Consider the following 8,201-nt stretch of genomic DNA (forward strand, 5'->3'; position numbering starts at 1 on the left):
ATCTTCCTACAACGCCCAGTGAACTTTCTATTTAGACAACAGCATTGCAGGCAACAGAGTGGTTATTAGTAAAAAGAAAGAAAAAAAACATTAAAAATAAAAATTAATAAAAGGTGAGAAAGGAAAGAACAAATAACGTATGAGTTACATATTACAAAAAAAAATATTTCAAAAGTATGAGGGAACGTTAGAGCTTAAATAATAACAGAAGAGAGTTTTGAACTGCCTGGTACTTCGAAAGTGTCACTGGGCCTCCCTACCTGCAAAGAGGTGGGACACCATCTTCCTACAACGCCCAGTGAACTTTCTATTTAGACAACAGCATTGCAGGCAACACAGTGGTTATTAGTAAAAAGAAAGAAAAAAAAACATTAAAAATAAAAAATTAATAAAAGGTGAGAAAGGAAAGAACAAATAACGTTTCAGTTACATATTAGAAAAAAATATATTTAAAAATATGAGGGAACGTTAGAGCTTAAATAATAACAGAAGAGAGTTTTGTACTGCCTGGTACTTTGAAAGTGTCACTGGGCCTCCCTACCTGCAAAGAGGTGGGACACCATCTTCCTACAACGCCCAGTGAACTTTCTATTTAGACAACAGCATTGCAGGCAACACAGTGGTTATTAGTAAAAAGAAAGAAAGAAAAAACATTAAAAATAAAAATTAATAAAAGGTGAGAAAGGAAAGAACAAATAACGTAGCAGTTACATATTAGAAAAAAAAAATATTTAAAAAATATGAGGGAACGTTAGAGCTTAAATAATAACGGAATCGAGTTTTGAACTGCCTGGTACTTTGAAAGTGTCACTGGGCCTCCCTACCTGCAAAGAGGTGGGACACCATCTTCCTACAACGCCCAGTGAACTTTCTATTTAGACAACAGCATAGCAGGCAACACAGTGGTTATTAGTAAAAAGAAAGAAAAAAAACATTAAAAACAAAAATTAATAAAAGGTGAGAAAGGAAAGAACAAATAACGTATCAGTTACATATTAGAAAAAAAAATATTTAAAAAATATGAGGGAACGTTAGAGCTTATATAATAACAGAAGAGAGTTTTGAAATGCCTGGTACTTTGAAAGTGTCACTGGGCCTCCCTACCTGCAAAGAGGTGGGACACCATCTTCCTACAACGCCCAGTGAACTTTCTATTTAGACAACAGCATTGCAGGCAAAACAGTGGTTATTAGTAAAAAGAAAGAAAAAAAACATTAAAAATAAAAATTAATAAAAGGTGAGAAAGGAAAGAACAAATAACGTAAGAGTAACTTATTACAAAAAAAAATATTTAAAAAGTATGAGGGAACGTTAGAGCTTAAATAATAACAGAAGTAAGTTTTGAACTGCCTGGTACTTTGAAAGTGTCACTGGGCCTCCCTACCTGCAAAGAGGTGGGACACCATCTTCCTACAACGCCCAGTGAACTTTCTATTTAGACAACAGCATTGCAGGCAACACAGTGGTTATTAGTAGAAGAAAGAAAAAAAAACATTAAAAATAAAAATTAATAAAAGGTGAGAAAGGAAAGAACAAATAACGTATCAGTTACATATTAGAAAAAAAAATATTTAAAAAATATGAGGGAACGTTAGAGCTTAAATAATAACAGAATCGAGTTTTGAACTGCCTGGTACTTTGAAAGTGTCACTGGGCCTCCCTACCTGCAAAGAGGTGGGACACCATCTTCCTACAACGCCCAGTGAACTTTCTATTTAGACAACAGCATAGCAGGCAACACAGTGGTTATTAGTAAAAAGAAAGAAAAAAAACATTAAAAACAAAAATTAATAAAAGGTGAGAAAGGAAAGAACAAATAACGTATCAGTTACATATTAGAAAAAAAAATATTTAAAAAATATGAGGGAACGTTAGAGCTTAAATAATAACAGAAGAGAGTTTTGAAATGCCTGGTACTTTGAAAGTGTCACTGGGCCTCCCTACCTGCAAAGAGGTGGGACACCATCTTCCTACAACGCCCAGTGAACTTTCTATATAGACAACAGCATTGCAGGCAACAGTGGTTATTAGTAAAAAGAAAGAAAAAAAAAACATCAAAAATAAAAATTTATAAAAGGTGAGAAAGGAAAGAACAAATAACGTATCAGTTACATATTAGAAAAAATAAAATATTTAAAAAATATGAGGGAACGTTAGAGCTTAAATGATAACAGAAGAGAGTTTTGAACTGCCTGGTACGTTGAAAGTGTCACTGGGCCTCCCTACCTGCAAAGAGGTGGGACACCATCTTCCTACAACGCCCAGTGAACTTTCTATTTAGACAACAGCATTGCAGGCAACACAGTGGTTATTAGTAAAAAGAAAGAAAAAAAACATTAAAAATAAAAATTAATAAAAGGTGAGAAAGGAAAGAACAAATAACGTATGAGTTACATATTACAAAAAAAAATATTTAAAAAGTATGAGGGAACGTTAGAGCTTAAATAATAACAGAAGAGAGTTTTGAACTGCCTGGTACTTCGAAAGTGTCACTGGGCCTCCCTACCTGCAAAGAGGTGGGACACCATCTTCCTACAACGCCCAGTGAACTTTCTATTTAGACAACAGCATTGCAGGCAACACAGTGGTTATTAGTAAAAAGAAAGAAAGAAAAAACATTAAAAATAAAAATTAATAAAAGGTGAGAAAGGAAAGAACAAATAACGTATCAGTTACATATTAGAAAAAAAAATATTTAAAAAATATGAGGGAACGTTAGAGCTTAAATAATAACAGAAGAGAGATTTGAACTGCCTGGTACTTTGAAAGTGTCACTGGGCCTCCCTACCTGCAAAGAGGTGGGACACCATCTTCCTACAACGCCCAGTGAACTTTCTATTTAGACAACAGCATTGCAGGCAACAGAGTGGTTATTAGTAAAAAGAAAGAAAAAAAACATTAAAAATAAAAATTAATAAAAGGTGAGAAAGGAAAGAACAAATAACGTATGAGTTACATATTACAAAAAAAAATATTTCAAAAGTATGAGGGAACGTTAGAGCTTAAATAATAACAGAAGAGAGTTTTGAACTGCCTGGTACTTCGAAAGTGTCACTGGGCCTCCCTACCTGCAAAGAGGTGGGACACCATCTTCCTACAACGCCCAGTGAACTTTCTATTTAGACAACAGCATTGCAGGCAACACAGTGGTTATTAGTAAAAAGAAAGAAAAAAAAACATTAAAAATAAAAAATTAATAAAAGGTGAGAAAGGAAAGAACAAATAACGTTTCAGTTACATATTAGAAAAAAATATATTTAAAAATATGAGGGAACGTTAGAGCTTAAATAATAACAGAAGAGAGTTTTGTACTGCCTGGTACTTTGAAAGTGTCACTGGGCCTCCCTACCTGCAAAGAGGTGGGACACCATCTTCCTACAACGCCCAGTGAACTTTCTATTTAGACAACAGCATTGCAGGCAACACAGTGGTTATTAGTAAAAAGAAAGAAAGAAAAAACATTAAAAATAAAAATTAATAAAAGGTGAGAAAGGAAAGAACAAATAACGTAGCAGTTACATATTAGAAAAAAAAAATATTTAAAAAATATGAGGGAACGTTAGAGCTTAAATAATAACAGAAGAGAGTTTTGAACTGCCTGGTACTTTGAAAGTGTCACTGGGCCTCCCTACCTGCAAAGAGGTGGGACACCATCTTCCTACAACGCCCAGTGAACTTTCTATTTAGACAACAGCATTGCAGGCAACAGAGTGGTTATTAGTAAAAAGAAAGAAGAAAAAAAAACACTAAAAATAAAAATTAATAAAAGGTGAGAAAGGAAAGAACAAATAACGTATTAGTTACAGATTAGAAAAAAAAATATTTAAAAAATATGAGGAACGTTAGAGCTTAAATAATAACAGAAGAGAGTTTTGAACTGCCTGGTACTTTGAAAGTGTCACTGGGCCTCCCTACCTGCAAAGAGGTGGGACACCATCTTCCTACAACGCCCAGTGAACTTTCTATTTAGACAACAGCATTGCAGGCAACACAGTGGTTATTAGTAAAAAGAAAGAAAAAAAAAACATTAAAAATAAAATATTAATAAAAGGTGAGAAAGGAAAGAACAAATAACGTATCAGTTACATATTAGAAAAAAAAATATTTAAAAAATATGAGGGAACGTTAGAGCTTAAATAATAACAGAAGAGAGTTTTGAACTGCCTGGTACTTTGAAAGTGTCACTGGGCCTCCCTACCTGCAAAGAGGTGGGACACCATCTTCCTACAACGCCCAGTGAACTTTCTATTTAGACAACAGCATTGCAGGCAACACAGTGGTTATTAGTAGAAGAAAGAAAAAAAAACATTAAAAAAAAAAATTAATAAAAGGTGAGAAAGGAAAGAACAAATAACGTATCAGTTACATATTAGAAAAAAAAATATTTAAAAAATATGAGGGAACGTTAGAGCTTAAATAATAACAGAAGAGAGTTTTGAAATGCCTGGTACTTTGAAAGTGTCACTGGGCCTCCCTACCTGCAAAGAGGTGGGACACCATCTTCCTACAACGCCCAGTGAACTTTCTATATAGACAACAGCATTGCAGGCAACAGTGGTTATTAGTAAAAAGAAAGAAAAAAAAACATCAAAAATAAAAATTAATAAAAGGTGAGAAAGGAAAGAACAAATAACGTATCAGTTACATATTAGAAAAAATAAAATATTTAAAAAATATGAGGGAACGTTAGAGCTTAAATGATAACAGAAGAGAGTTTTGAACTGCCTGGTACGTTGAAAGTGTCACTGGGCCTCCCTACCTGCAAAGAGGGGGGACACCATCTTCCTACAACGCCCAGTGAACTTTCTATTTAGACAACAGCATTGCAGGCAAAACAGTGGTTATTAGTAAAAAGAAAGAAAAAAAACATTAAAAATAAAAATTAATAAAAGGTGAGAAAGGAAAGAACAAATAACGTATGAGTAACTTATTACAAAAAAAAATATTTAAAAAGTATGAGGGAACGTTAGAGCTTAAATAATAACAGAAGTAAGTTTTGAACTGCCTGGTACTTTGAAAGTGTCACTGGGCCTCCCTACCTGCAAAGAGGTGGGACACCATCTTCCTACAACGCCCAGTGAACTTTCTATTTAGACAACAGCATTGCAGGCAACACAGTGGTTATTAGTAGAAGAAAGAAAAAAAAACATTAAAAATAAAAATTAATAAAAGGTGAGAAAGGAAAGAACAAATAACGTATCAGTTACATATTAGAAAAAAAAATATTTAAAAAATATGAGGGAACGTTAGAGCTTAAATAATAACAGAATCGAGTTTTGAACTGCCTGGTACTTTGAAAGTGTCACTGGACCTCCCTACCTGCAAAGAGGTGGGACACCATCTTCCTACAACGCCCAGTGAACTTTCTATTTAGACAACAGCATAGCAGGCAACACAGTGGTTATTAGTAAAAAGAAAGAAAAAAAACATTAAAAACAAAAATTAATAAAAGGTGAGAAAGGAAAGAACAAATAACGTATCAGTTACATATTAGAAAAAAAATATTTAAAAAATATGAGGGAACGTTAGAGCTTAAATAATAACAGAAGAGAGTTTTGAAATGCCTGGTACTTTGAAAGTGTCACTGGGCCTCCCTACCTGCAAAGAGGTGGGACACCATCTTCCTACAACGCCCAGTGAACTTTCTATATAAACAACAGCATTGCAGGCAACAGTGGTTATTAGTAAAAAGAAAGAAAAAAAAAACATCAAAAATAAAAATTTATAAAAGGTGAGAAAGGAAAGAACAAATAACGTATCAGTTACTTATTAGAAAAAATAAAATATTTAAAAAATATGAGGGAACGTTAGAGCTTAAATGATAACAGAAGAGAGTTTTGAACTGCCTGGTACGTTGAAAGTGTCACTGGGCCTCCCCACCTGCAAAGAGGTGGGACACCATCTTCCTACAACGCCCAGTGAACTTTCTATTTAGACAACAGCATTGCAGGCAACACAGTGGTTATTAGTAAAAAGAAAGAAAAAAAACATTAAAAATAAAAATTAATAAAAGGTGAGAAAGGAAAGAACAAATAACGTATGAGTTACATATTACAAAAAAAATATTTAAAAAGTATGAGGGAACGTTAGAGCTTAAATAATAACAGAAGAGAGTTTTGAACTGCCTGGTACTTCGAAAGTGTCACTGGGCCTCCCTACCTGCAAAGAGGTGGGACACCATCTTCCTACAACGCCCAGTGAACTTTCCATTTAGACAACAGCATTGCAGGCAACACAGTGGTTATTAGTAAAAAGAAAGAAAGAAAAAACATTAAAAATAAAAATTAATAAAAGGTGAGAAAGGAAAGAACAAATAACGTATCAGTTACATATTAGAAAAAAAAATATTTAAAAAATATGAGGGAACGTTAGAGCTTAAATAATAACAGAAGAGAGTTTTGAACTGCCTGGTACTTTGAAAGTGTCACTGGGCCTCCCTACCTGCAAAGAGGTGGGACACCATCTTCCTACAACGCCCAGTGAACTTTCTATTTAGACAACAGCATTGCAGGCAACAGAGTGGTTATTAGTAAAAAGAAAGAAGAAAAACATTAAAAATAAAAATTAATAAAAGGTGAGAAAGGAAAGAACAAATAACGTATGAGTTACATATTACAAAAAAAAATATTTCAAAAGTATGAGGGAACGTTAGAGCTTAAATAATAACAGAAGAGAGTTTTGAACTGCCTGGTACTTCGAAAGTGTCACTGGGCCTCCCTACCTGCAAAGAGGTGGGACACCATCTTCCTACAACGCCCAGTGAACTTTCTATTTAGACAACAGCATTGCAGGCAACACAGTGGTTATTAGTAAAAAGAAAGAAAAAAAAACATTAAAAATAAAAAATTAATAAAAGGTGAGAAAGGAAAGAACAAATAACGTAGCAGTTACATATTAGAAAAAAAAATATTTAAAAAATATGAGGGAACGTTAGAGCTTAAATAATAACAGAAGAGAGTTTTGAACTGCCTGGTACTTTGAAAGTGTCACTGGGCCTCCCTACCTGCAAAGAGGTGGGACACCATCTTCCTACAACGCCCAGTGAACTTTCTATTTAGACAACAGCATTGCAGGCAACAGAGTGGTTATTAGTAAAAAGAAAGAAGAAAAAAAAACACTAAAAATAAAAATTAATAAAAGGTGAGAAAGGAAAGAACAAATAACGTATCAGTTACAGATTAGAAAAAAAAATATTTAAAAAATATGAGGAACGTTAGAGCTTAAATAATAACAGAAGAGAGTTTTGAACTGCCTGGTACTTTGAAAGTGTCACTGGGCCTCCCTACCTGCAAAGAGGTGGGACACCATCTTCCTACAACGCCCAGTGAACTTTCTATTTAGACAACAGCATAGCAGGCAACACAGTGGTTATTAGTAAAAAGAAAGAAAAAAAACATTAAAAACAAAAATTAATAAAAGGTGAGAAAGGAAAGAACAAATAACGTATCAGTTACATATTAGAAAAAAAAATATTTAAAAAATATGAGGGAACGTTAGAGCTTAAATAATAACAGAAGAGAGTTTTGAAATGCCTGGTATTTTGAAAGTGTCACTGGGCCTCCCTACCTGCAAAGAGGTGGGACACCATCTTCCTACAACGCCCAGTGAACTTTCTATATAGACAACAGCATTGCAGGCAACAGTGGTTATTAGTAAAAAGAAAGAAAAAAAAACATCAAAAATAAAAATTAATAAAAGGTGAGAAAGGAAAGAACAAATAACGTATCAGTTACATATTAGAAAAAATAAAATATTTAAAAAATATGAGGGAACGTTAGAGCTTAAATGATAACTGAAGAGAGTTTTGAACTGCCTGGTACGTTGAAAGTGTCACTGGGCCTCCCTACCTGCAAAGAGGTGGGACACCATCTTCCTACAACGCCCAGTGAACTTTCTATTTAGACAACAGCATTGCAGGCAACACAGTGGTTATTAGTAAAAAGAAAGAAAAAAAACATTAAAAATAAAAATTAATAAAAGGTGAGAAAGGAAAGAACAAATAACGTATGAGTTACATATTACAAAAAAAAATATTTAAAAAGTATGAGGGAACGTTAGAGCTTAAATAATAACAGAAGAGAGTTTTGAACTGCCTGGTACTTCGAAAGTGTCACTGGGCCTCCCTACCTGCAAAGAGGTGGGACACCATCTTCCTACAACGGCCAGTGAACTTTCTATTTAGACAACAGCATTGCAGGCAA

The sequence above is a fragment of the Parasteatoda tepidariorum genome, chromosome 10 (assembly GCF_982258835.1).
Source record: "Parasteatoda tepidariorum strain Cologne lab strain chromosome 10, Ptep-v5.0, whole genome shotgun sequence".
Taxonomy (NCBI): Eukaryota; Metazoa; Arthropoda; class Arachnida; order Araneae; family Theridiidae; genus Parasteatoda; species Parasteatoda tepidariorum.